We start from the raw sequence: 27739 nt of genomic DNA, 5'->3' as shown, positions 1-27739 counted from the left end.
CCTGGGATCTCATGTACGTTCTGTATTCTTCAGAATGTCAACGCCCAATTGCCTGAATTGCTGTAACTCCCAGGCCCATCTGGGTCACTGCTGTTGCTGTCCTGATCCTGAATGAGTGGGAACCAAATTCACATGCTGGAAGCCTCAACCTCATCAGTCCCTATCTTAAAACTTGAACAAATCAGTATATTGTGAGAAGACTCCCATCACATGAACCAAGAAGGACCTGTCCATCCCTGGCCTTATTGCTATGTAGAATAGATTCACCCTGCCCGCCTTGATCCATCTTCATCCTCTTCAACATTAATGTCACTGATCATCCCTCCCAACATATAGCCCTCAGTTCCAAAACCCTTCCAGAAGAATCTCTACAGGACCCAGGTACTAGTTCGCAGATCTTAAAAACTCCAAAAAACACTACCAGAAATGCCTCCTTGAACAAGGCCATCTCTTGCCCACAAAGATATATGGGCTCTAGGATCCACACCAGATCCCTAAGTGTTATTAATAGTGGTGGGACAACATGTATCCTTTTTAGAGTTGGTGCTTCAAGACTACCCTGCTAGAAACCTCCAAACTAAAATCCCATAACAAGAATCGTGGTAACCATTCAGCTTACTGACAAATGTAAGGGCCAATAGGCAAGTGGAGATGGTTGATGAAGCCAGTTGCTAACACCATGTGCTGTAGCACCCATTCCTGTGTAATGGGCCATATCAGTGACAGGCCCTCCTGCTCCTGAAATTGCACAAAATCATTAAAACTTCTCTCATAGCTCCATAATGTTTGCAGAACCACTCATCTCTGTGCTACACTGACAGGCATCATGTGCCAAAGTTCCTTAGTGCCTGCAAATAAAATGTCATCTAAGTAATGCACTACCTGCCATAAACCAGTTTTCCATATCACTGCCCAATGTAACATTGTGCTAATTTTCTCAAATGCTGAACAGGATTTGCCAAATCCCTGGACGTAGCTTTGTCAAATTGTCCTTTGAAAAAAATCCAAAAGGTTAAAGTCAGAAGGATGCACCATCAGAAGTTGAAAAGCAGACGATATCATACTTGGCCATCAGTGGCCCTAGGCCACAATACCTAACCATGCACACAGTCTTTTCAATGGAGGAATAGTGCATGCAATACCAGGCCTGGTCTGTTCCATTGTTAACTGAGCTACTCTGTGGGTATGATAGTTGGTGAATTAAGCAATATCACCTGTCTTAGGGACCAAGCCTAAGGGAGAATTTCGCATGGTCTATATGTAGAGGGTTGAATGGCCCTGCTGCCCTATTTTTTAATTGTTGTGCAATCTTTTTCTTTACAAATATGACCCATTCCCACTAAGGGCTTCAAATTTTTGGCATCACATGATTCATAGATACTAAGGTCAAAAGGGACCATTATGATTGTCTAGTCTGACCTCCTGTACAACGCAGGCCACAGAATTTCACCCACACACTCCTGCGAAAAACCTCTCACCTATGTCTGGGCTATTGAAGTCCTCAAATTGTAGTTTGAAGACCTCAAGGAGCAGAGAATCCTCCAGCAAGTGACCCGTGCCCCATGCTACAGAGGAAAGCGAAAAACCTCTAGGGCCTCTTCCAATCTGCCCTGGAGGAAAATTCCTTCCCGACTCCAAATATGGCGATCAGCTTAAACCCTGAGCATATGGGTAAGATTCCCCAGCCAGATACTACAGAAAATTCTTTCCTGGGTAACTCAGATCCCACCCCATCTAATATCCCATCACAGGCCATTGGGCCTATTTACCATGAATATTTAATTACCAAAATTATGTTATCCCATCATACCATCTCCTCCATAAACTTATTGAGTTTAATCTTAAAGCTAGATAGATCTTTTGCCCCCACTGCTTCCCTTGGAAGGCTATTCCAAAACTTCACTCCTCTGATGGTTAGAAACCTTCGTCTAATTTCAAGTCTAAACTTCCTAGTGGCCAGTTTATATCCATTTGTTCTTGTGTCCACACTGGTACTGAGCTTAAATAATTTCTCTCCCTCTCCAGTCTTTATCCCTCTGATATATTTATAGAGAGCAATCATATCTCCCCTCAACCTTCTTTTAGTTAGGCTAAACAAGCCAAGCTCCTTGAGTCTCCTTTCATAAGGCAAGTTTTCCATTCCTCGGATCATCCTAGTAGTCCTTCTCTGTACCTGTTCCAGTTTGAATTCATCCTTCTTAAACATGGGAGACCAGAACTGCACACAGTATTCCAGGTGAGGTCTCACCAGTGCCTTATATAACGGTTCTAAAACCTCCTTATCCCTACTGGAAATATCTCTCCCGATGCATCCCAAGACCGCATTAGCTTTTTTCACAGCCATATCACATTGGCAGCTCATAGTCATCCTATGATCAACCAATACTCCAAGGTCGTCCTCCTCCTCTGTTACTTCCAAGTGATGCGTCCCCAGCTTATAACTAAAATTCTTGTTATTAATTCCTAAATGCATGACCTTACACTTCTCACTATTAAATTTCATCCTATTACTGTTACTCCAGTTTACAAGGTCATCCGGATCCTCCTATATGATATCCCTGTCCTTCTCTAAATTGGCAATACCTCCCAGCTTTGTATCATCCGCAAACTTTATTAGCACACTCCCACTTTTTGTGCCAAGGTCAGTATAAAAATATTAAATAAGATTGGTCCCGAAACCAATCCTTGAGGAACTCCACTGGTAACCTCCCTCCAGCCTGACAGTTCACCTTCAGTAGGACCCATTGTAGTCTCCCCTTTAACCAGTTCCTTATCCACCTTTCAATTTTCATATTGATCCCCATCTTTTCCAATTTAACTAATAATTCCCCATGTGGCACGGTATCAAACGCCTTACTGAAATCTAGGTAAATTAGATCCACTGCGTTTCCTTTGTCTAAAAAATCTGTTACTTCCTCAAAGAAGGAGATCAGGTTGGTTTGGCACGATCAACCTTTTGTAAAACCATGTTGTATTTTGTCCCATTTACCATTGACTTCAATGTCCTTAACTACCTTCTCCTTCAAAATTTTTTCCAAGACCTTGCATACTATAGATGTCAAACTAACAGGCCTGACTTCTTTCACCGGTAAAGGAGATATTAAACCCTGCAGTAAACCCATCCCACAGATATGCCCTATCTGTCTTGTTTAGGGTAATCCCAAAGGAGAGTCCTTATAAACCTCCATTTTAGCCAGAGATGATGCTCCTGTCCAGCTCCCCATGTTCAGCTTGCTCCCCACCCCTTCCTGTACGTTAGCCCCTGTACCCTGCTCCTGCCCCCAGGGATCTGCAGGCAGCACCTGACTTATCCCCCATTCTGTTTCCTCACTGCAGCCTTCCCCAACTGCTGTGGCAATTGCAGGCTGTGCAGGCCTCAAAGCATATTTTACAAACATGCTAAAATTTCCAGATGCTATGAAACACCTGCTTTCATTAAATGCCCAGCAAATGTCATTACAAGATTCAGGCCTCTGGCGGTCATGCTGTTGAATGAACAGGCCACTGTCAGTGTGGAAGCGAAGCCTCGTGACGTCATCCAATCTAACCACAGCATATGATATGGAATGTCCCACTGGATCCCAGATTGTGTCGCCACGCTCAACCTAGTCCTAGTTAAATCAAGCCATGCCCCAAAAAGTAGTATGGTTTGATTTCTCCTGACCTCTTGTGAGGGAATGAGGGGTAAGTGACCACGCTGCTCTCCTTTAATTCCTCCCTCGAGAAAGAGTGGGCAAGTTCCCTGAACCCCATCAAATTCCCCCCATAGACACCCATGCAGCATGCGGACAGAAGAGGTTCACTTTCACACCCTGCCATCTCCATCTGGTGCTGGTCGCACTCATCCCTGCCAACTTTGTTGCTCTCCAGTCCTGCAATCCATTCATAATGCCATGCTGTCTGGAGTGGTTCACAGCTGAGAGTGCCAACCTCAGTGCAGATTGTCAAAAATCAGGGCAGAAACCCAAGCTGGTTATATGTCCTCTAATTAGATTTCACCAACCCAGTAACAAGTGTGAACTCCTAAAGCACTAAAACATGCCCAAGGGGGGGGACAATGTGATGGTCACTTTACACCAAAAATCACAATAATATTCTGTTTACTCCCAGTCACAGAGGCCTTGCCACTTAACCCAGCTCAACTGTACTCAGATTTAAAACCAAAGACAATGCGTAGCCAATCCTGTAATAAACTAACTAAAGATTTATTAAGAAATAATTATTTACAAGGTTAAAACTGGAGACACACATGCACAAATGAGTTAGTTTTAGATTTAAAAAGATAATAGAAACTTCTATAAGCCACTCTATATGTCCTATATGTAAGCATGGGCATCTCTTATGTTTAGGAATCCTTGCTTCTCAGTGTCCAGACAGCATACAGATCCCAGTTTCTCTTTGTCCAGGGATTGTTAGCCCCTTCAGCCCAGAAACCAAGCTGATGGCATTAGTTCATGCACAGATCTCCTCTTCTTGGAGGGAGTGAGGAATGCAATCAGTAAGGTTTCTGTCCTGTGACACTACGCAATGCCTCCTTTGCCTTCAGTGGGTCATCCTGTGTACAGGATGAGCACTTTACCCTAACTAATGCTTCTTTTCCTGTTTGGTGTGAGTTACACAGACAGAGATTTAAAATGCAAACACACAATATAACTTTATATCATGGGATACAGATATAAGTAGGATTAATACATGCAGCATTCTATAAGCATTCCATAAAATCTAAGCACATTCTTATAACACTGATATCTAACTATACTAGGTGAGCCAGACTGGTTTCCAGCAATGCATTTGTCAGTGTTTAGTGAGGCCCTGGGCCTTGGCATGAGCTGGCTCCTGGTCTGCCAGCATCACGCATGTCCTGGCTCTGGGACAACCCACTACACTTAGTAAGCTTCAAGGTGCTGAACAATTTCGGAAGCAACTGGATGATTTTAATCAATTCTCTGTTAGCACCCCCACACCCAAATGCAGCTAGTTCACTACTGGGAGTGTTTGCTATCTATTTGGTAGGTACAGACCACTCTGGGATCTGCCAACCCCGGTCCTGGATCCTCATGCAGCTAGGAGCCCGCCGCCTGGGATTCCCACAGCCTCTCGAACACCACTCCATACCCCCTAAGCTGTGTTTGGAAATCCCTCCCCTGTCTTCTCTAACACGCCTGCTATGGCCACCCTGTCCCCATTTCCCCCTAAACCTCACTAGTCAGCTAAAGCCCCACACTGATGTGTTTGAAACTCCCTCCTCTTCCTCATCTGCTACTATATGCCTGCTTCCGCTGCTGCTCCGTGCTCCTCCCTGTTCTCACTGGTCTGGTGTGGCTCCCAGCTGAGTGAGAAACTCCCTCCTCCTCCTCCTCCCTCTCCCCTCTGTTACCAAATGCCTACTGCTACTGCTGTGGGCTAGAAGTGGCCGGCTGTTCGTGCCCCCTTCCCTGTTCTCACTGGTGTGCCACCACATGGCACCATGAGAGAGCAGTTTTCTGTGCTGCTGCTCTGCCTGGTCCAAGTAATAGAGGGCTTTTCCTGCACCATCGTGGACCTAAATATTCTCCCCTCTCTTCTGGTAACCGAGCTGGAGGAGATGGATCAGTATAACAAAGCTGATTTGGTCTGAAGCTGCCACAGCAAGTCACTCTGGCTATCTAGCCCTTAAACCGTCAAACCAGACAACAGCCCCCACAATTTAATGTGTGGCAAGGTCACTGCACTGCCATACTGACTGTTGCTAACTTATTTATGCCAATTTGTTAAGAAGAAGATGGGTCATTTCCCTCTGTGCATATTTTATTCCACTGTTCAGCTGTCCACTGCCTTATCTCAATCCCCATCTTGATTCTCTGTGTAAACTACATATAAGCACACAATCTTTCTCTATTTAATGCTCCTCAAATTGTCTGTTTAAAAATAATTAGTTGTCTTTTCTGATCCTAGCAATGGGATGTTAGTCAGTATGTATTCAGCTTTAATTGCATGGGTTAAACTTTGTTTCTCTTGTTATGAAAATGTTTTGAAAAAGTTACTGACCTTCCTTTCAGTTCTTTAATGAAAAGATTTTTATGTACAGAATCAGCAAGATAAAAAGCTGCTTTGTTTCTTTCCTCATGCAGACAACTCATTTTGTATTGTTTTGAGTTTGGCTGTTGGGAACCACACCTGTATGAATCACGTTACAGATCTTCATAAAGCAGTAAGAACTGGCCAAAATTAAACTGCAAAAGCATAAAACACATTACTATTAACTAACCTTTTATTGGTCTGTTTTATACTAAAAACAGAATAATAATCTGAATTAAGATAAATTTTCTTCATAGCCTGCCTATTATGTATAGATATTACAGGCATCCACAGTCAATTTCAACTTTTTTTATTCTTTTGTGAATTTGTTCTGACTTGAATTTTATTTTATTTATTAAAAGGGCCTTAAAGTCACCAAATGAACTGATTACTAATGGGAAAGTTCTGAAAATGTTTACCACATAACGAATCAGCAGTAGCCTATTCTCCAGTTTTTAGCATGTGAATCTTGATAGTGCTGGCTGCCTATGTGGTAGCTATTGGGACAAAAGTTATACTAAAAATCCTTGGGTCTAGTGGCAAGAAAAGAATGGTGCATGAGTTTGTGTGCATACAGTTTTTAATGTCTTTTAAACAACCTGGAATGGGCTAAGAGGCATTAGAAGTACAGGACACAATGCACAGTTATGGACTGGTGGTGCACAAGTGCCTTAAGCAGCACTGCCAATGCACTTCAGTCTTGACCTTACACCCCCTCTTCTCAGTTTTGTGCCTCTTGAATATTCATTAATGAGGCTATGATTTAGTCACAGGTATTTTTAATAAAAATCACGGACAGGTCATGGGCAATAAACAAAAATTCATGGCCCGTGACCTGTCCATGACTTATACTATAAATACCCCTGACTAAATCTGTCGGGGTAAGGGGGGAGCTGCTGCTGCTGGGGGGTAGCCTGCTGCTGGTGGGAGGTGCCCCGGGGAGCCGCTGCTGGGGGGAGGGGGCGGTGGCACCAGCTGCTGAGGGCCGCTGAGAAGCAGCTGCTCCAGCCACTCCAGGACTGCTGCTGAGGGCCACCAAGCAGCAGCTGCTCTGGCCACCCCTGGGACCGCTGCTCAGACAGTCCTGGGGCCAGCTGCACCTACGGCTGTTGGGGCCACACCTACAGCCCCAGCAGTGACCAGTGCGGCTGGCTGCCCGCCCCAGGTGCGGCTGGCTGCCCGCCCCAGGTGCGGCTGGCTGCCCGCCCCAGGTGCGGCTGGCTGCCCGCCCCAGGTGCGGCTGGCTGCCCGCCCCAGGTGCGGCTGGCTGCCCGCCCCAGGTGCGGCTGGCTGCCCGCCCCAGGTGCGGCTGGCTGCCCGCCCCAGGTGCGGCTGGCTGCCCGCCCCAGGTGCGGCTGGCTGCCCGCCCCAGGTGCGGCTGGCTGCCCGCCCCAGGTGCGGCTGGCTGCCTGGGCAGTTCTGGGGTCAGCCACACTGGCTGCCGCAGAAGTCACGGAGGTTGTGGAAAGTCATGGAGTCCATGTCTTCCGCGACCTCTGTGACAAACACGGAGCCCTATTCATTAACTAGTGTGCAGTACTGAGGAAGCCATCCTGATTTTTTCACACAGTGCTCCACAAACTTCCCAATAGGTCCAGATCTCGTGAAAATTGCAAGTTGTAAATTGTCCTTAATAATGAAAATTCAAATTCCAGTATTCACATTCCTAGCAGAATTTTTGGTTTTGCTTCAAAGCAGTTTTTGATAATACAACTGTCATGCTGTTAACATCACTACTGAGATGGTAGAAATCAAACAGAGCAGCTGCAGTTTAGAGTAGGTCATGCTGATGCTGTCTGTGTAACAGAGGTACATGCTGTAGTAGGTGGGTTCTCCAGCTGTGACTTGTAGAACAAGTGTACACAGTGACTTGTTGGCTTCTGACTTCCCACCAGAGACATGTTTTAATAGATCACAAATTTTTTCCTATTCCTTCTAATCTGAGTACTTAAACTGCGTCTTAATTTATATTTAGGCACCTGAGTGGCCTGACTTTGAAGGGCTGGTCACTAAAGCTCCTATTTGATTTCAGTGGAAGACGTTAGTGCTCTGACCACCTTAGGTACCTAACTATGGAGTTAGGTGCCTAAATTCAAGTATCCAGATTTGAACATTTCAGTTAAGATACAGGTACACAAACAGTTAAGTGTATTGTTTAACTTTTTAATTGAAAATCTTTCAAAATGTTTTAGATATGAATAGATAGAAAATCTGATTACTAAATAGGACTTCCTTTGTACATTTAAATATGCTTAGGGCAAAGAGACAGCATTACAAGAAAAACCAGCAGCATGCAGAAATGTTCTTCTTCTGACACAGCCAGAATTCTTGCTTGATGCTTCCTCTTACACATCTTGGATGCTATATTGAGAACTGCAATAATAAACATTATTTTATTTTAGAAATTCTTATGCCATAAAAACAGGAAGTATATTTGAATAACATTTCATGCTCCTTCATGCAGTATTAGGGCACAGACTTGCATACTGCATTGCAGTTTAAAAGCCAATTATTTGCATTGGTACTGTAAAGTTAAAGCCATCAAATAACTTCACTTTAACCCCTTTTTAATTTGCAGTTCTTTATTAAGGGTCTATATTAGACCAAGGTTTCTCAACCAATGGGTCATGACTAAGGCTATGTTTTAATGACGGGTATTTTTAGTAAAAGTCACAGACAGGTCACAGGCAGTAAACAAAAATTCACAGCCCATGACCTGTCCATGACTGAAACTTGGGGGATGGGGATCGCATGGCCCTGCAGGCAGAGGCAGCATCATGATGGAGGGGCAGCTAGGGAAAGGGGGAGCTAGTCCCCACAAATTTGAGTGATGCTGCAATCCCATGCATCAGACACCAGTGCCGTTCTCACAGATTTGGCCTGACCAGCCAGCCAAAACTGAGCAGCACTGCAACATCGCATCATCTGGAACAAGGAGCCATGCCCAGCCAGCCCCATGGGACAGGAGCTGTGGGAGCTTGCTGCTGTGGTACATACAGTGCACTTAAATTCTTATGACATAAACATGTGTGTTCTATATTGTGGGCAAGAAATATTTCGTAAGCTAGATGTTTTTTGTACTAAAGTTATTTATTGGGTCGTAACTGGCCATCAACATTTACAAATGAGTCCTTAGCCCAAAAAGGTAGAGAACCACTGTATTAGACAGATCTATTTTGACCTTGTCTCACTGTACAATATAAATCTCTTCATTCCAATCTAATAATTTGATGATGCAGAAAACAACTGATGCAACAGATCTAAACACAAGTTTCATGTGTATTTCATCAGTTTTGTATATAACGTTCACAGAAAAAAATCCTTGGCCAAGATAATTGCTAAGATCCAGAATCTTGTGACGTTAGGGTGCTTTCAGTCCCATTGAAAATAGTGGGATTTGAGGTATTCAGTATCAAGATCCAGGCTCTAAATTTGACTAGATTTACTGAAACTGAAAAGTTTCAGAGTAGTAGCCATGTTAGTCTGTATTCGCAAAAAGAAAAGGAGTACTTGTGGCACCTTAGAGACTAACAAATTTATTTGAGCATAAGCTTTCGTGAGCTACAGCTCACTTCATCGAATGCATTCAGTGGAAAATACAGTGTGGAGATTTATATACATAGAGAACATGAAACAATGGATGTTACCATACACACTGTAACAAGAGTGATCACTTAAGGTGAGCTATTACCAGCAGGAGATCCGGGGCGGGGGGAGACTTTTTGTAGTGATAATCAAGGTGGGCCATTTCCAGCAGTTGACAAGAACGTCTGAAAAATTTCTTCAAAGTTTTGCAGATAGTCACAGTTCAAACTCATTCCTCCACTCCATTCTCTCCATCACCCTTGTAAACAATTGGGAAGAGTCTTTCAAGCTAAACTCATAAAAAGCTACCACTGCATTAAAAATAAAGGTTTGTTCACTTAGTGCTATGCTATTGCTATTATTCTAAGCACTTGATCTTGGCTGGAGTAGTAACTCATTCCTTTAGCTCATCTGTAAACTAGTAATGCAGTACAGCACAAAAACCACTGTCAGCCAGTCAGAGAACTTCATATTTTGTTTACAGAAAAAGTTGACAAGAGATTCCTCCACTCTGAATTTCTTAACTCAGACTCTCAGCATTGGGTTCAGAGAGCAGCCTTCTCCCAGGCAGCCTTTTTTTTGTTTTTGTTTTTATGGCTGCTTGAATCACCCGTGGGGGCTTCGTTAGCTGCTCACTTGCCAGGGATTAGGTAGGAACAGTGCACCCTATCATAATTAAATTCTTAAAGTCTCTTTGAATTTGAGGTTGAAACACATTCTTGCCTTGCACATCAATTTATACAAAATGCTTTTAATTGGGTAAACTTGAATTTTAAAAATAAAATTGATTTAAAAAAAAATCTTGGCACTTATTATGTAATATTACCTCAAACTGTTAAATGAGCATGTGTGGTAGTAATATTTTACATATGTAGTGTTGAGAAATTTACACAACTAAGCCATTGGTTTATTTTAGTACCATATGTTTTTACTATGGCAACAATTGCAGCAGGAGTTTGTGGACTGTCACTTACACTGCCATGGTTTTAATAACAGTTATCTTGTGAACCATTATGTTAAGTATGGAATCCTTAATGTACAAAATTCTATCAGTTTAGTGTTACAATTGTCAATGAAAACTCTTGTGATTCAAGTTAGAACCTTCAAAAATAACTGAATGTTACGTGCATGTAAGAACCATCTTTATGAAAGTGCAACTAAATGTGTAAAATTAAATTTAGCAGTGTCTGTTTTTTTAAATAAACTTTTTAAAGCAACAAAATTAAAGGATGCTCTTAAAGCTTCAGCATATCCTTTGACTCACTCTGTGCTGCTCATTCCAAGCAATTGAATGTAATGGACCTATTTCGCTATTCCAGGAAGAATGGCATAACCGATTTTTAAATCCAGAGTAGACTCTTTAAATGTAAATGTATGTATTTTGTGCGGTTTAAGTCAGCCCTTAATGTTGGCGTATAAGGCTTTCTTGTGTTTATATAGATATATTGATTTAAAGGAGCAATTCTGGTACACTATTTTTTGAGAAATTTAGTTTTGTTCATATTAGACATGATCTGAATACAATTAAGTCTAGAATCTTCATTTAATATTCAGACTCCTTAGGACCTGATCTTCAGTGCCTTTAATCTGCTTTAGCAGCACAAAGGTGTCCAAAAGTGTTATTAACAGAGGAGAGGGCTTCTTGGGTTGTACATCAGTGTCTCCCAGTTTCCTAGAGTAGTGTGTGTGGCAGGAGAGCATTGAGTTCTTGCAATTCCTCACTTTCACAACAGCCCCATAAGGGCCAAATGGATTTGGGTTTTAAGCCATTTTTGGCTTCTGTCCACATGACAACCTTCCCCATTGGATCTTGAGGATTGTGGTCCTGGTGTGTCATACAGATTTTAGATCTAAACAGTGTCACGTACATGGACATTAGATTTTAAACAAGCTCTCTTTATCTAGCAAACCACAACAGTGCATATTGAGCATGTTGGGAGAAAGGTAATTCTTTTTTTGAAGATACAAGTCATTTTTAAAAGTGCGATACTGTGTTGCAGTTAATTATATCTGTAGATTGGGTCTTTTTCTTTAGCAGTGCCTGGTGCCTTTTGTTTATCTGAAGGAATATTTATCTGTAAATTGATCAATAATAGCCTATGGGTACATTGCAGAGAGACGTTAGCAGTGTTTTGACTTCAGAGTTTGCATTGCTTCACAATCATGTCAGAATCTGCTGGCCTTTTGCCTTGGGGTGTATGTAACCATGCACCTGTGTGGTAATATGCTGGCTGTTCTATCCTTCAGCTACCTTAAACAGGAATGCTGACTCGGCACGCAAAGAGGACTCTGTAACTTTAACAGTAAGTTGTGCTTCAACCTGTACTTGGGTACTCTGTTTACTCAGAATTATTTTAGGGTGACAGAGTTGTCATGGAGGTCTTTCCAACCCTCATCTTTTCCCATGGGAGAGCACTTGCTTTACAGTCATGTTGGGGTAAAGACAAAAAAAAGTGATCTCCATTGCCCACAAAACATATCTTCCCAAGTAAGTGGATGAGTACAGTAAATTTGCAAGACTGATATGTACAGTTTAAAAACTTAGTCACCAGAACTGCAACTTTCTTTTTCTGATCCTCAAATTCTGACCTTGTAACTCCACATAAAAATCCTTAATGTGAAATGTCTGTTGTGCAGTTTTAAAGTTTGTTGTCTGTTGAATTAGACCATTTTTACTTTGTAGCTTTTTCGGCTGTGTGGTAAGAATTTTTGTGCTGTGAGACTTCTTGTTTGTACATTTTGGTGATTTGCTTAGTTAACTAAACTTTCTCTTGCTTTGGCTGTGAAGCTTGTTCTGTCCCCAAAGCTCCATGTGAGAATGTTCTTTGAGTCTATAGCTCATATACAGATATTCGTAGCTTTGACATCAGACTGTAGCTCATACACAGGGGAGCAAAGAGGAATTATAGACCTCATCAGCCTAACTTTGATACCTGGAAATATACTGGAACAAATTATTTAAAAAATCTGTTTGTAAAGCACCTAGAGGATAATAAGGTTATAAAGAATAGCCAGAATAAATTTGTCAAGAACAAATCATGCCAAACCAACCTAGCTTCCTTCTTTGACAGGGTTACTGGACCAGTGGATAGGGGAGAAGCAGTAAGGCTTTTGACACAATCCCACATGACATTCTCATAAGCAAATTAAGGAAATATCTAGATAAAACTGCTGTAATGTGGGTGCACAACTGGTTGAAAGACTGTATTCAGTTAGCAGTTACCAATGGTTCGCTGTCAAACTGGGAGGGCTTATCTAGTGGGGTTCTGCAGGGGTCAGTCCTGGGTCCAGTACTAGTCAATATTTTCATTAATTACTTGGATAAGAGAGTGGAGAACATGCTTATAAACTATGTGGACGCCACCAAACTGGAAGGGATTGCAGACAATATTATAATTCAAAATGTATGACAGCTGCCCAGTGTCCCAATCACACAAATTAATATTGAGCTAGACACTCTTTGATGGTAATCACCAAGAACGTAGTTTTATCCTAATTAATAACCAGACCAATGTGTGTTCCTTCTTGCCTGTCCAGATCAGCCATCAGCTGCAGGAATTAATCAGAGTCGGTGGGACATTGTCCACAGTGTATTCAAGATCTTGAAGTGGAATGGTTGGGTTGAACACCACCGACAGCTGCCTTCTCAAGTGCATCCATCAATCAATGGATGGTGGCAAGATGCAGTCTTGCCAAACTCCCTTGCAGATAGGAAACCCTGGCATGTTTCTGCCATGGACTCAAATGCAGCTTTCTGCTCTCTTTTAGAGCTCTGTTATCAATGACACCGTCTTCTGAGGATTGCCTCGATGCCTCATCAGATCCCATAAACTTGCTCGATACACTGAATAAAAGGCCTGACAGAAATCTATAAAAAGTACTGTGCACAGCTTATTAAATTCAGCCATCTTTCAAAAAAAACTGTCTCAAGGTAAAGATCTAGTCAACAGTGGAATGATCAAGTCTAAAGTTGCACGGAGTATTTCAGCCTTTGCCACAAATTGCATCATTGATTCAAGACACTAATACAGAAGCGAATTCTTTCCTTGGATCTGATGATAGCATAATACCTCTATAATAGTGACTTTCAGTGTTAGTGAACAGGTATTGTTGAAACACACGAGGTCCATGGATTTAACTAAAGATGTAGTGTTGCACCAGTTTAAAAAGTTGCCACTTGTGTGTGGACACTCTCTTAACATGGGTTTAAATTAAGTTTAGTTTGGACTAAGATTTAAGGTGTGGTGATAAATTGTTACCTAGTTTAGTTTTATACCTTATAAAATAGTTTAGCTAAGATGGTCCAGTTAAAAGCCTAGCCTAGGTTTATATAAATGTAGTCTGTTTAAATGGAAAAGTTTTGCCACTTACATGACTGTAGATGCTTTTATACTGCTGTAAGTGGCTTTTTTGATTGTCTAGACACCTTCCCAAGCAACAGAAGTCAAACCAAACAAAGTCACTCTTATACCAGAATAAGAGGGTCTGTATGGGGGTTTATATTAATTAAGCTGTTCACCTTAAGTTATATTGAAAAAATTTACCTGTGTAAACAAAGCCTTTTATCCTAATCCAGACAACCTAGACAGGCATCAGTGCATCAATTTTGATTCACATTTTGAAGATCCTCTCCATGACCATAACTATAGGTTTTTAAAGAATGGATTTGGGGCATAAGTATGTGGTATATTAAGAAAGGACAATTGCATGATAACTTGTTTTATATATCCGTGTAATCACTTATACAAAGGGCCTTGGTGATGGCCTATTCTGAAATAAGACCCTAAGGGCAGTTGAATGAATTCAGTTTAAGGAAGGAATATATTCTGCATAAATCGGATGGAGAAGCCTGAGCAGATAAATCAAACCCTTCTACACTTGATTAAATTTAAAAGGAAAAAGACAAAGTAGCTTTCCACCTCTGTAAGTTAAAGCAGTAGTTCTCAACTTGGAGTCCATGGCCCACAGGGAGACCATGAGCCAGTTTCAGGGGGTCCCTGAGCACTGGTGCCCTGTGGAGCAGAAGCCCCAAACCCATGGGCGGAGTTGGAGAGGAGCACGGGGAGAATTGCCCCTCCCCCCCCAAACTGCAGTGCCTTAACCAGAGAGGGACAGTTCTGGGGGCAGCTCAACACATTCCCTCTGTCCCCAAAGCCCCACCCCCTGGCCAGGTCTGAGGTGGGAAGCCAGAGCTGGGCAGTGCGGTGTGGCTGCTACTATGGAGGATGCAGCCATGGCACTCCCCTATCTCCTCCTCCTTCTCAGCTCCCAGCCTCTTTTGACTGCTTGCACAGCTGGTCAGAGCCGCCCTGGCCAAGGGACCTAGTTCTGGCAGAGCCCTTAGGGAGCACTGACTGTTTGGAGGCCCTCCTGGCACAGCTCCTAGCTATCTTCCAGCATTACAGCACCTATCGCTTGCCATTCAGGAAAATGAAGGACTCAGTTATGAGGGAAGGGAAGGGGGAAATGGAGGGGCTTATCCCCTGGCATGGAGGAGAGGGTAATGGGTGGTACACAGAACCCCTTGGATGGGCAGAGTGGGGAATGGGGGACACAGCTCCTGCAGTGTGGGACGAGTGTATGTGAGGTTGCAGGCATTCCTAAAATTGGATGGGATAGGAGGGTGGAACACAGGGAATTTGAAGGGGGAGTGGAGGAACGTAAAGAGCCCCACGTGTGTGTAATGCGCTCAGCCTACAGAAGCAATGAAGTGTGCAACCCTCTTAATTATCATATCTTATTGAAGTGTGGAGCCCTTTGGTTTTAAAGATTTAGGCTGTTGCAGTCACCCACATTGGGTGAGTTCTCATGCATGTCAAAGTTGTTACCCACTTGTGTTTATTATGAGGAACAGAGCTGGCTGTTAACAGGAAGACAAACTTTTATTGAAAGTGAACTTAAAGTGAGAAAATAACTTGCTTTGTATGAAACCTCAGTGGCACTCAGTTGAAAGTGTAGAACATCACACATAATGTGGGCAGAAAGCTGCAAACATAATATGTTGCAGTTAAGATAAATGTGAAGCATCTATTTTCCAGAGCAATTCTTATTGAATAAGATATGAGTAATGAGATGTTGGGAAGATGTTGCTCACAGTACAGTGGCAAAAATTCTGGCACTATGCTATAAAAGATATGAAAGTTTAAAAAAAAAAAAAAGGGCAACCTAATGCTCAATTTTCTAGAATTTAAAGAATCATAAGGAATCATTTTTACTTTTTATAAACACTACACCTCTGATTGCGATTGTAGGTTATTTCCTGAAATTATAAGAAGCTGGGACAGCCAAGTTGAGAAGAGGCTTTGGGGAATAGAATGCCAAGGTTTAAAAGTGGAAAGCTTGGTGAGACTCTCACTCTGCATTTGAAGTGTTACTTGGGCAGATTTGGAGTGGCAAATGTGTTAAATTTCTTAGTAATGACTTGATACGTTCTCTCTGAACACTTACAAAATCCCATGTATAAACCTAAAATACCTGCATATGGTACACTCTGAGACATGATTTGAGACGTGAATGGAATGAGAGCAGATATGCCAGAACTTGTTAAAAGGAAGAGGTGGTTATTAAGTATTCTGAAATACATGGTCTTTCAAAGTAAATATATAATAGAATGTGATCAGTACAGTTGTATAGTTGTTGTAATATAGAGTGTGCAACTAATTTGAGATTGAAAATGTAATTTATAATAGTCTAGTTAGACTTTCAAGGATTGGATGATTTTCAGTGTTGTATGCCTAAACTTAGGTCCCTGCGTAAACTGATTTTTTTTCAAACAAGCTACGTGGCATCTCCCATTGGACTATCTATTTAGGTGCCTGAATATGGACTTAGGAATCTTTAGGCATCCAATTTTGAAAATCTCAGCAAATAAATGAGAAATTATGTCCCCCATTTTATTTCAAAACATTTATCTTGCTTTGTTCATCACTTACCGTCAGTTTTCTGCTGCTTTCTGATTTGACACTGACCAAAAACTTGTGATACAGACCTCATGAGTAGTGTGAAAACATTTCATATTTGGGTAAACCAACATTAAAAAATGCATGTTTGTGGGTGTGGGCAGAAGAGTTTTTTGGGGGATAGGCTAAACAACAGAGTGATGAAGGCCATTAGAGGCAAAAAGCCTTGGTTAAAAATTGGAAATAAAATCGTAGTTAGGAAAATAGGAAGGGGTGTAAACTGTGGCAAGTCAAATGTAAAAGTAGAGTTAGGCGAAAAAAGAATTTAAAGAGCAACTAGTAAGACATCTTAACAACAAACAAAAATATTATACATCAATAGCAGGAAGGTGCTAAAGAGCACTCAAGGAAGATAATGCCATTGCAGAGAAGCTAAATTAATTCTTTATATCAGTCTGCACAGCAGAGGATGTGAGGGAGATCCCCACTCCTCATCCTCAGATTTGTGACCTAAAAAGAATGGAACTGTCCCAGATTGAGGTGTCAATAGAGGAGACTTAGGAACAGATTGATGAATTAAAGAGTAAGTCACTGGGACCAGATGGTATGTATTCACCAGGAGTTCTGAAGGAACTCAAATATGAAATTACAGAACTACTAACTGTGGAATATAACATATCACTTGAATCAGCTGCTGTACCAGATGACTGGAGGATTTGATAATTTTTAAGAGAAGACTCCAGAGGCAATCTTGGCAATTAAAGGCTGTCAAGGTTCCTTCTCCACTCTGAACTCTAGTGTACAGATGTGGGGACCTGCATGAAAGACCCCCTAAGCTTATTCTTACCAGCTTAGGTTAAAAGCTGCCACCACCAAACTGTTACACAAAGAACAGGGGAAGTGCCCACTTGGAAACGTCTCCCCCCCCCCCAAGCACTACACCCCCTTTCCTGGGGAAGGCTGGATAAAAGTCCTTACCAATTTGCATAGGTGAACACAGACCCAAACCCTCGGATCTTAAGAACAATGAAAAAAGCAATCAGGTTCTTAAAAGAAGAATTTTAATTAAAGAAAAAGTAAAAGAATCACCTCTGTAAAATCAGGATGGTAAATACCTTACAGGGTAATCAGATTCAAACCATAGAGAGTCCCTCTAGGCAAAACCTTAAATGATAAAAAGACACAAAAACAGGAATATACATCCCATTCAGCACAACTTATTTTATCAGCTATTTACACAAAACAGAATCTAACACATATCTAACTAGATTGCTTACTCACTCTTTACAGGAGTTCTGACCTGCATTCCTGCTCTGGTCCCGGCAAAAGCATCACACAGACAGAGAGGACCCTTTGTCCCCACTCCAGCTTTGAAAGTATCTTGTCTCCTCATTGGTCATTTTGGTCAGGTGCCAGTGAGGTTATTTTAGCTTCTTAACCCTTTATAGGTGAAAGGGTTTTTCCTCTGGCCAGCAGGGATTTAAAGATGTTTACCCTTCCCTTTATATTTATGACACAGGCTGATAAGCCTAACTTCAGTACCAGGCAAATTGGTTGAAACTGTAGTAAAAAACAGAATTATCAGACACATAGATGAATATGATTTGGTGGGGAAGTGTCAACATGCCTTTTATAAAGGGAAATCATATCTCACCAATCTATTAGAATTCTTTAAGGGTCCACAAATACGTAGAAAAGGGTGATCCAGTGGATATAGTGTCCTTGGACTTTTAGAAACCCTTTGACAAGGTCCCTCATCAAAGGCTCTTAAGCAAAGTAAGCAGTCATGGGATAAGAGGGAAGGTCCTCTCATGGATCAGTAATTGGTTAAAAGGCAGAAAAAAAAGGGTAGGAATAAATGTCATTTTTCAGAATGGAGGGATGTAATAATGATGCCCTATAGGGATCTGCACTGGGACCAAGGCTGTTCAACATATTCATAAATGATCTGGAAAAAGGGGTAAGCAGTGAGGTGGCAAAGTTTGCAGACAATACAAATTTACTGAAGATAGTTGAGTCCAAGGCAGACTGCAAAGAGTTACAAAGGAATCTCACAAAACTGGATGGTGGGGAAATAAAATGGCAGATGAAATTTAATGTTGGTAAATGCAAAGTAATGCACATTGGAAAACCTAATCCCATCTTTACTTACAAAAGGATGGATTATAAATTAGCTGTTACCATTCAAGAAAGAGATCGTGGAGTCCCCATGTATAGTTATCTGCAAACATCTGCCCAATATGCCGCAGCAGTCAAAATGCTAACAATGTTAGGAACCGTTAGGAAAGGGATAGATAATAAGACAATAAATATCATAATGCCAGTATATAAATCAATGGTATGCCCAAACCTTGAATACTGCATGCTATTCTTGTTACCCCATCTAAAAAAATTATTAGAATTGGAAAAGGTACAGAGAAGGACAACAAAAATTATTAGGGGTGTGGAACAGCTTCCCTGTGAGAAGAGATTAAAAAGATTAGGACTTTTCATTTTAGAAAAGAGATGGGGAGGGGGGAACAAATGATAGCAGTCTATAACATGATGGTGTGCAGAAAGTGAATAAGGAAGTGTTGTTTACTCCTTCTCATAACACAAGAACTAGGGGTGACCAAATGAAATTAATAGGCAGCAGGTTTAAAACAAACAAAAGGAAGTACTACTTCACACAACGCACAGTAAACCTGTGGAACTTTTTGCCAGAGGATGTTGTGAAGGCCAAAAATATAACTGAATTAAAAAAAGAAATAACATAAGAATGGCTATACTGGGTCAGCCCAGTATCATGTCTTCAGACAGTGGCCAATGCCAGGCTCTTCAGAGGGAATGAATAGAACAAGTAACCATCAAGTGATCCATCCCCTGTCATCCACACCCAACTTCTGGCAATCAGAGGGTAGGGAAACCCAGAGCATGGGGTTGCATCCTTGACCATCTTAACTAATAGCCATTGATAGGCATCTTCCATGAATTTATCTAATTCCTTTTTGAACCTCTTTCTTGTTTTGGCCTTCCAAACATCCCCTGGCCACAAGATAAAAGCATGGACAACAGGTTCTTAAAAGGTATTTGCCAAGATTGTCAGGAACACAACCCCGTGCTCTGGGTGTCCCGAAACCTCTGACTGCTAGGTGCTGGACAACAGGGGATGGATTATTCGATTATTGCCCTGTTCTGTTCATTCTCTCTGAAGCATCTGGACTGTCAGAAAACAGGATAGTGGGATAGATGGACAATTGGTCTGGCCCAGTATGATCATTCTAGTGTTCTTATATTATCACTTAAGATTAAACTAAACTCAAATACTAGCTTAATTCATAGCATCAGTCCTGATAGTATCGTAAGGGAGAAGAACTAAAAGCAAAATAGTTTCATTTGTTGGCTAAGTGAAACTAAATTAAAACTTGATGTTAGGCATACACATTTGATATTTACCTTGAGTAATGAAACAAGGCATGGACTCACTAATGAGTTTTTATGCCACCCTGATCTTGATTGGGATTCTGGGTATTATGATAATACAAATGGTAGCAATATGAATTTAGTGAGCCTGTACTACCATAGTTTGTGCAGGGGGCAGCATACTGCACTAGTGAGGATGGTATTGAGGCAACTAATTTGCTTTGTGGTGGTTTTGATGGTGGTATCTTTGTCAAAATTTTGTTTTTTAATTAAAACCTGCTGTATGAAACTTTAATTTTAGCCGTCTTCCCACATAAAATATTAGACTACCTTTCTTGGTGCTTCCTCTTTCAATACCTCTTCTGCTTTCTTATTGTCATCTGCAACAGAGTAAGTCTTCTGTTCTAATCCTTCCAGGCCCTGGATGGCTCCTCCTACTATATATACCTCTCTCTGTTTATTCCTGTTCCACTCAACCCTTTCTCCTTAAAGTTCCCAATATTCTCCCACAGTTTTTCTTTGCACCTTCTTGTGTGTTGTTCCTTATGGTTGGAACAGTTCCTCTCTCATGTTCCAGATAATCATCTTCTCCTTCAAATCTCGACATTCCTTCTGCAAGACCTTATAATGGTAACCCTGCAAGACTTTTGTGCAAACTGAAGCTTGTAGCGTTACCTAGTATATTGTCTGAACTAGACTGTAAACTACTTGGGGCAGGGATTATGTAATTGTTTTTGTATAATGCATGAGAATATTACTGGCACTCCATATACAAATATAATTGGAAAATGAATTCTAGTATGTTAAAACATTGCTAATTAGTGCTCACCAGCTTGATTTTAATTAAAAGTAAAGTTAAATGTCCTCAATATGCCCTTGCAAATAGAATCCCTAACTTTACAGGCAGAAATCCAAGAATTGAAAAACTGGTATCTAGCCAGTTAGACCAGCTGATTATCTAATGCCTATAGTAAACTACTTGTGGACTATTTGCCTGCTCTGTGAGACTAAGCAAACCATCAGTGTATAACTAAAGTTGTTCTCGTGTGTAGTCACCTCTAAAAGGACACACATTTTTGTAACTACTTCTACCTGTGCTTTGAAATCTGTAGAAGAAAAAAAATTTATTGATGTGTTGCAGCATTTGTGAATGTATTGTCGCGTTTAGGCACTTATATTCTGTAAGAAACTGCATAAATTCAAGTATTTCTCCCATCTGTCACTTCCCTGCATGCATCAAAAGTAGATCAGTCAAATATAAGTACCAAAAATTTGGGTGCTGTTTGTCCTATCAGATCAGAGTGGAATAAAAATGACTTTTTTAAATCAATTTTAATCAACACTGAAAATATTTAAATCAGATGTATTTTACATTTTACTCATTCTTTAAAATGAGAAGAAAGTGAGTTTTTAAATTGTTAACGTGCATGTTCTCTACTTGTTCCTTTAGTTTTCCAGTAGTTAGTAGAAAGTCTGTGTAAAATATGAAATTCTACTAAGAAGTTTTATGCTTAAAATCCTCATCTGTACTGAAGAAATACACAGATACAGGAAAAACAGAACACCTACTTGCACTTCCCCACCTCAGTTTCCTCAGCACTCTTGAGATTTTTTTGGGTTTAAGTCAGTGTCCCCAGTGGAATCCAGGATCCCACTGTCTGCACATAGTCTCTCCCTCTCTGTCCTTTGCACCTGGCTTCCTTTCTTCTTCCTTAGCTGGTCACTCAGTTAAACAAGACCTCTCTGCTGTGAAAGCATGCCTCTCTGATTCTCTTTCCTAACCAAGCTTCCTGTGTCTCTCTTAACATAGTTGATACGACATACACTGAGGCATGAAATGATACAGCAGTTTCAAAACATCAGTCTGAATTCATGTAGTTTATATAGGCAGATTCTCTAAATTATCATAGGTTTCAGAGTAACAGCCGTGTTAGTCTGTATTCGCAAAAAGAAAAGGAGTAATTGTGGCACCTTAGAGACCAACCAATTTATTTGAGCATAAGCTTTCGTGAGCTACAGCTCACTTCATCGGATGCATACTGTGGAAAGTGTAGAAGATCTTTTTATACACACAAAGCATGAAAAAATACCTCCCCCCACCCCACTCTCCTGCTGGTAATAGCTTATCCCACCCCCACCGCCCCCCAACGTTCTTGTTAAACCCTGGATTTGTGCTGGAAATGGCCCACCTTGATTATCATACACATTGTAAGGAGAGTGATCACTTTAGATAAGCTATTACCAGCAGGAGAGTGGGGTGGGGGGAGGTATTTTTTCATCTTTTGTGTGTATAAAAAGATCTTCTACACTTTCCACAGTATGCATCCGATGAAGTGAGCTGTAGCTCATGAAAGCTTATGCTCAAATAAATTGGTTAGTCTCTAAGGTGCCACAAGTACTAAATTATCACAGTGACTGAAACTGCACCTTGCATCTATATGCCCAAATTAGTCTGCTTGGAGAAGTTTCTTGTATATAGCTGAATATCCCTGATGATAGGACTCAGTTGTATATCTGTCTCCTAAGCAGAACCAAATTTAATTGATCATTTCAGTAGTGTGGTAAAAAACTTTTTTTTGTTAAATCCCTTAAGCATGATTACAGTAAAATTTATTGTAAATGTAAGCAAGAAATTTTTGCATTTGTCTCATGTTCTAGTATATTAGGTTTTCAAAAACAGCCCAGTATGGTTGACATTGGTTTATAAATAATTTCATTTTATTACTGAGTCAAAAATAGACTTTCTTGTTGGGGGTCTTTGTGGGTTTTTTATGTGATAGTGTTCTAGATGCCACTGAAGCATGATTATTAATAAATTGTTGCCAAAATATTGCATTTGGTGCAATTCAGAAGTGTTAGCATGTAATCAAATCAACGTAAAATATCTCAAATTTCTGTTCCAGCAGATCCTTACATGGCAGTATGCGTGCATAGCAGCTGCTAATGTTGCCTGTTCAGTGGAGAGTCTGATTAGCATGAATAATCTTTCAAGATGCCCAGTTCTACATTTTCATATTTAAAAAAATAACAAGTGTCAAGTTAAAAATAAGGAAGATGGAGAGACTTACCTGGTTTAGAAAAGTTTGGGTACTTGCCTATTGTGTTTAAATTGGCCTGTAGCCATCCTGCCTTGGGCTGTATGCTTATTAGATCTCACAAGGCTGGGACAGAACTTAATTGGAGACCTTCAAGGAATATATGTAGGTGCTGCAGAAAGACATTAGTGACTCAGTAGGTAGCAATCTCATCTGAGTCAGGTAGATGGTCCTCCTCCAGCTCCCAGTTGTATAGGGTCCAAACACCATAACAGATGCACTGGAATACCCCATGAAAAGGTCCTGGTCAAATTTCAGTGGTGATAATTACCTTCCACCGTCACCCAAGCTCCTCTGTTGAGCCAACTGTGCAATACTGGCAGAGGCCTGTACCAGTAGTGGAATCTGTCCACAGTGGGTGTGGCAGGAAAAATTTGGGCACCACTGGTCTATTGGCTACATAGAAACTGCACCTTCTGAACAAATTGTTTTTCTGCATGTATGAGAGTCATAGGTTTGCTTCAGTGACTAATAACTCCTACTACCTTTTATTCCTGCAAACACTTCAGAGCTGAGAAGCGGAAGAAGAATTAGCTGAATTACTTTTTGGTTTGTACCATCAACAGAGTTAACTGTGTGTCAGCTGCAGCATCTATATTAATGTTCACTCCCAAGCCAAAATAATAGCTTGACTTCTATGTTTTAGACCTCCAATTGCTTGCTGAATTGACTTGCTGTAGAAGGCACTGAGAGAAGTAAACATGGAACCTCAGTGCCATTTTTAGTCACTTTTGGGGGACTGTATAACCACAGTGTGATCCTTGTTCCCACTGTCAGAAGCCTTGAAATGTTTTTTCCATGCAGGCAGGGGGCCAGGGTTCAAGAATATAGCAATCTGAAAAAGTCACATTCTACAATAATGTGGCATGTCCCAGGATAAATGTCTGCTTCTTAGTTCTGATATTCTTAACAGCTGTAGGAAAGTCAAGAATTGTGAGGGGCGAAAAAAGCACTCTTTGATCCTAACATTTTTAGAAGGTTCTCAGAAAACTCTACTATTCAACAACTTAAACTATGGGTATTAAAATACTTGCCTTGCAAGATGGCCTTGCTAATATCTGTGTAACCCTGTGAGAATTGTGAATATCTGCAGAGGTCAGTCACATTTCCTTTTAAATGAATCTCTGAAGCAGGGGTCTCAAACTCAGTTTACCTTAGGGCCAGTGCCAGTGTTCAAATCCTCCCAGCGGGCCAAGAATGTCACTCATGCCGCCCAGAACCTGCCCCCCAAAACTCTGCCCCCAACCTGCCTAAGGCTCTGTGAGGGAGTTTGGGTGGGGGAGGAGGTCTGGGGTAGGGGATTGGGGTGCAGGGTTTGGGAGGGTGCTTGGGTGCAGAAGGGGTCAGAGGCTGGGCTCTGGGAGGGAGTTTGGGTGGGGGAGGAGGTCTGGAGTGCAGGCTCTGGGATGGAGTTTGGGTGCTGGGTGCAGGCTCTGGGCTGGGGCACGGGTGGGGGTGCAGGCTCTGGGAGCGGGTTCGGGGGGTGCGGCACTTACCTGGGGCTCCAAGGCAGGGCGGGCTGGGGGGCCTCTGTGTGCTGCCACCCCAGGCACTGCCCCCACCCCCACCCCCAGGCACTGCCCCCACAGCTTCCCATTGGCCGCAGGGGCACTTGGGGCAGGGGCAGCACATGGAAGCACAGCCTTGCTTGGCCGCAAGGGCACTTGGCTCAGGGGCCGCAGGGAGGGGCCAGCAGACAGGTGGAACGAGCAGGCAGATGCTGCTCAGCTCTGTTGCGCTGCCGGGGCTCCAGGCCATTTTAAATCACCTGTGGGGGGCTCCTGGGGGCAGCAGATAGGGCCAAGGGAGAGACCCGGCCCCCAAAACTGCTGGAGCCCTATGGGCCACATGGGGGAAGTTTGCGAGCTGCAAGTTTGAGACCCCTGCTCTAAGCCACTCTTTCTTTTGAATTCAATTTTCATATTACCTTAGAGTTGAAATGGATTCCCTAGTCATAAATGCCTCATTTTGGTGAGCAAACTCTAGCGTAAATCTGAGGTCTATATAGTTCTAATAAAACACTTAAACAGCTGGCTTCTATAAGGCTCTTATCATTGCATAAGAAATGATTTGGGTGAGTAGATAGGTAGCTCCAGACAGTCTCAGAGGCTATTACATCTAAAAAATTAGAGAGGGAGAAAATCTACTGGGACATGTAGTGCATTCTTCATGCCAATGTAGAATTTGATCCCTGTTGTATATTTTCTTAGACTCCTGTTCAGTCTAGTTATAAACACTGTACAAGAAATAGTACTTCAACTCCTTCTATTGAAAGACTATACCACAGTCATGGACTTTACTGTTGAGATGTTTTTCCTGGTACTCTTTTCATTTAATTATTCTTAGTTACAGTTTAAGATACTGAGGTAAACCATTGGAGTTTAACCCTACAAATGTAGACCATTATATGCCGTTTTCACTTTTCTTTGTTTAACCAAACTGTATTAATTTCTTTCTTCATCAGTCTGTCCCTTTAGGGTCCTAGTCACCTTTGTTACTCTTCTATGAATTTTCTCCATTAATTCCTGTTTGTTTATACCCTTCTGGAACTGAAGAAAAATAGGCTCTGAATCCAGATGCCTTAGAATACACACTTGGGGGAAATTAGGATTCAGAAAAGATCATTGGCAAAAGAAATTATTTTAAAATGTCTAAAGCTCCTCTAACCGCATAGAGGGCTAGGGCTCAAATTAGGTAGAGTATCACAGAATGTGACCCTGTTGCTACTATCTTGTTCTCCAGAATTTTTCTTTTCATTTAAAAGTCTCTAGCCATTATGGTTGTGAAGAAAATAGTCAAAAAGTGAGCAAACTGTAACCCAGAGGTCCCCAGACTCAGGGGGCGTGGAGAAACGTTCTTTTCCAGCCCTGCCCCCAGACATGGCCTCCTGACAAGTTATTGAGTTATCCCTTAGAGCGCCACTAGTTCCAAACCATATTATACCAAAAAGATTGCTTTAGATTACAATTCAAAACTATTTTAAAATCCATGTAGGAGAGTAGTTGCAGCCAGTACTAATAACTATCTTCATAGCAGAAAGGCCAAGCTTGTCTCCTTTGGAGCAAATTTGTTATACTGTTTTAAAATAGCACAGTTGGAGCGGAAGCAGTAAACTGAGAGAAGTATATGGGTCCAAAGAAGGTTTTATATTGCAATGTTGAGCAATTTGCATTGAGATAGTTATCTGAGAAAGGTGGGCACTACGTTTTGAAACTATATTGTGTGGGTTAGAATAAAACTTAAAAAACTGCATTATGGCATCTCTGTAACTTCTTAATGGCTGAATTTTAAATCAGCTATGAATATGCGCAACCACTCTGTCAGTCATGACCACCTGCAAGTGGCTTAGTTACACAGTAGAGCCTTGCTAATTTTCTGACATGGCCACTCCCCACTTCTCACTTCAGCACTCAGCTGTTAGATCTTTGCTGAGGGTTCATATTGCTAAGACTTCATTGGTTTTGCAAACATATTACTGATTGGTCATGGCCAAGGCTTTAATCTGGTTCTAAAATACAGTTAAAATTCTGTCTGGTATTTTAATTTTGTAATCGGTTCCCCAACTACACTGTGGTTGGAATGTGGACATATGCCCTTAAATTTGATCAATATTTAGCTTTTCATCGAAGTACAATGAGACTTAAGTTCTCATTAAGTGCACAATTTCTTTTCAAATCCCATTGTCACAATTACAGGGCTAGTTGCACTACTGTCCCTTTTCTGGTCTCTCTAATGGCACTCCCTCAGGTGTCAGGGGCCTTTACCTATCTTGGGATACAAATCCACAATTTTCCCACTCATAGACCAGGCCCTGTGTTACATTACCCCAATGTAACGTTTTGTTTAGTTACGAACATTTCAGAGTTACGATTACCTCCATTCTCAAGGTATTTGTAAGGTTGAGGTTCTACTCTGTTATACACGATGCCACCTAGTGGCTGAAGAGTATAATATGCTTTAACATTCCATTAGTTATCTAGTCAGTGCTAACTTCTTCAGACACCCCCAGAAACTGTCTGCCTCTGTGTAGTTCCTCGGAACAACTCCCCTCTTCCCTTGAGAGGATTCTTTCTTTAAAACCTGCCACAGTTCCCTTGATTTTCTGGTTCCCAGGCCTTTTCCTGTTTTGCTGAGAAGTGGCTTATTTTGAGCCATTTTCCCCCTTCCTGCTTGTTTTTCTTACAACTCCCTTTTAAACTAAACCAATATAGTTGTACGCTAAAGCAATGACCAGGTTAGCATACAGTATTCATAAATTACAGAGCAGTTCCAATTCAATCACATCTGTTTCATTCAAAGTGAAATAAAATATTTTGGGGTCAGCAAGCCAAGTTCAATTTCAATTTGAAATTAATTACTCTTCCTTCTTGTTCCTCTTTGTAACATGTGGATTTGGGTCTGTAAGAGACCAATCATATGTGCATGAAATATTGTCATATGTCCTAATGGACATATGTGCGTGGACATTGATGTATTTCCCTAATGTTTCATCTTGGTATTTTGTTTATATTGGAATGGATATAATTGTGGGGGGAAAAATTAAAATGTTAGCTTAAACCATTTAAAATGTATAGTCTTAGCATAACATAATCCTGTTTGTCTCTTCATTTGATAGACTGCATTCAAAATAATTTTCAGATCTGTTCGCTTAAAATCATCCAGTGAGTTTATTCATAAATGTATGCACTGAAGCACTGCACA

General features: G+C 41.4%; 1 protein-coding gene across 4 annotated transcripts in view; it reads left to right on the top strand.

Moving 5' to 3' along the window:
* TMEM131 (transmembrane protein 131) overlaps window positions 1-27739 on the top strand; it is a 202589-nt gene that overhangs the window by 62553 nt on the left and 112297 nt on the right. The window lies entirely within an intron of this gene.

The sequence above is a fragment of the Lepidochelys kempii genome, chromosome 1 (assembly GCF_965140285.1).
Source record: "Lepidochelys kempii isolate rLepKem1 chromosome 1, rLepKem1.hap1, whole genome shotgun sequence".
In the NCBI taxonomy this organism is placed as follows: Eukaryota; Metazoa; Chordata; order Testudines; family Cheloniidae; genus Lepidochelys; species Lepidochelys kempii.
This window is presented reverse-complemented; position numbering and strand designations above follow the sequence as displayed.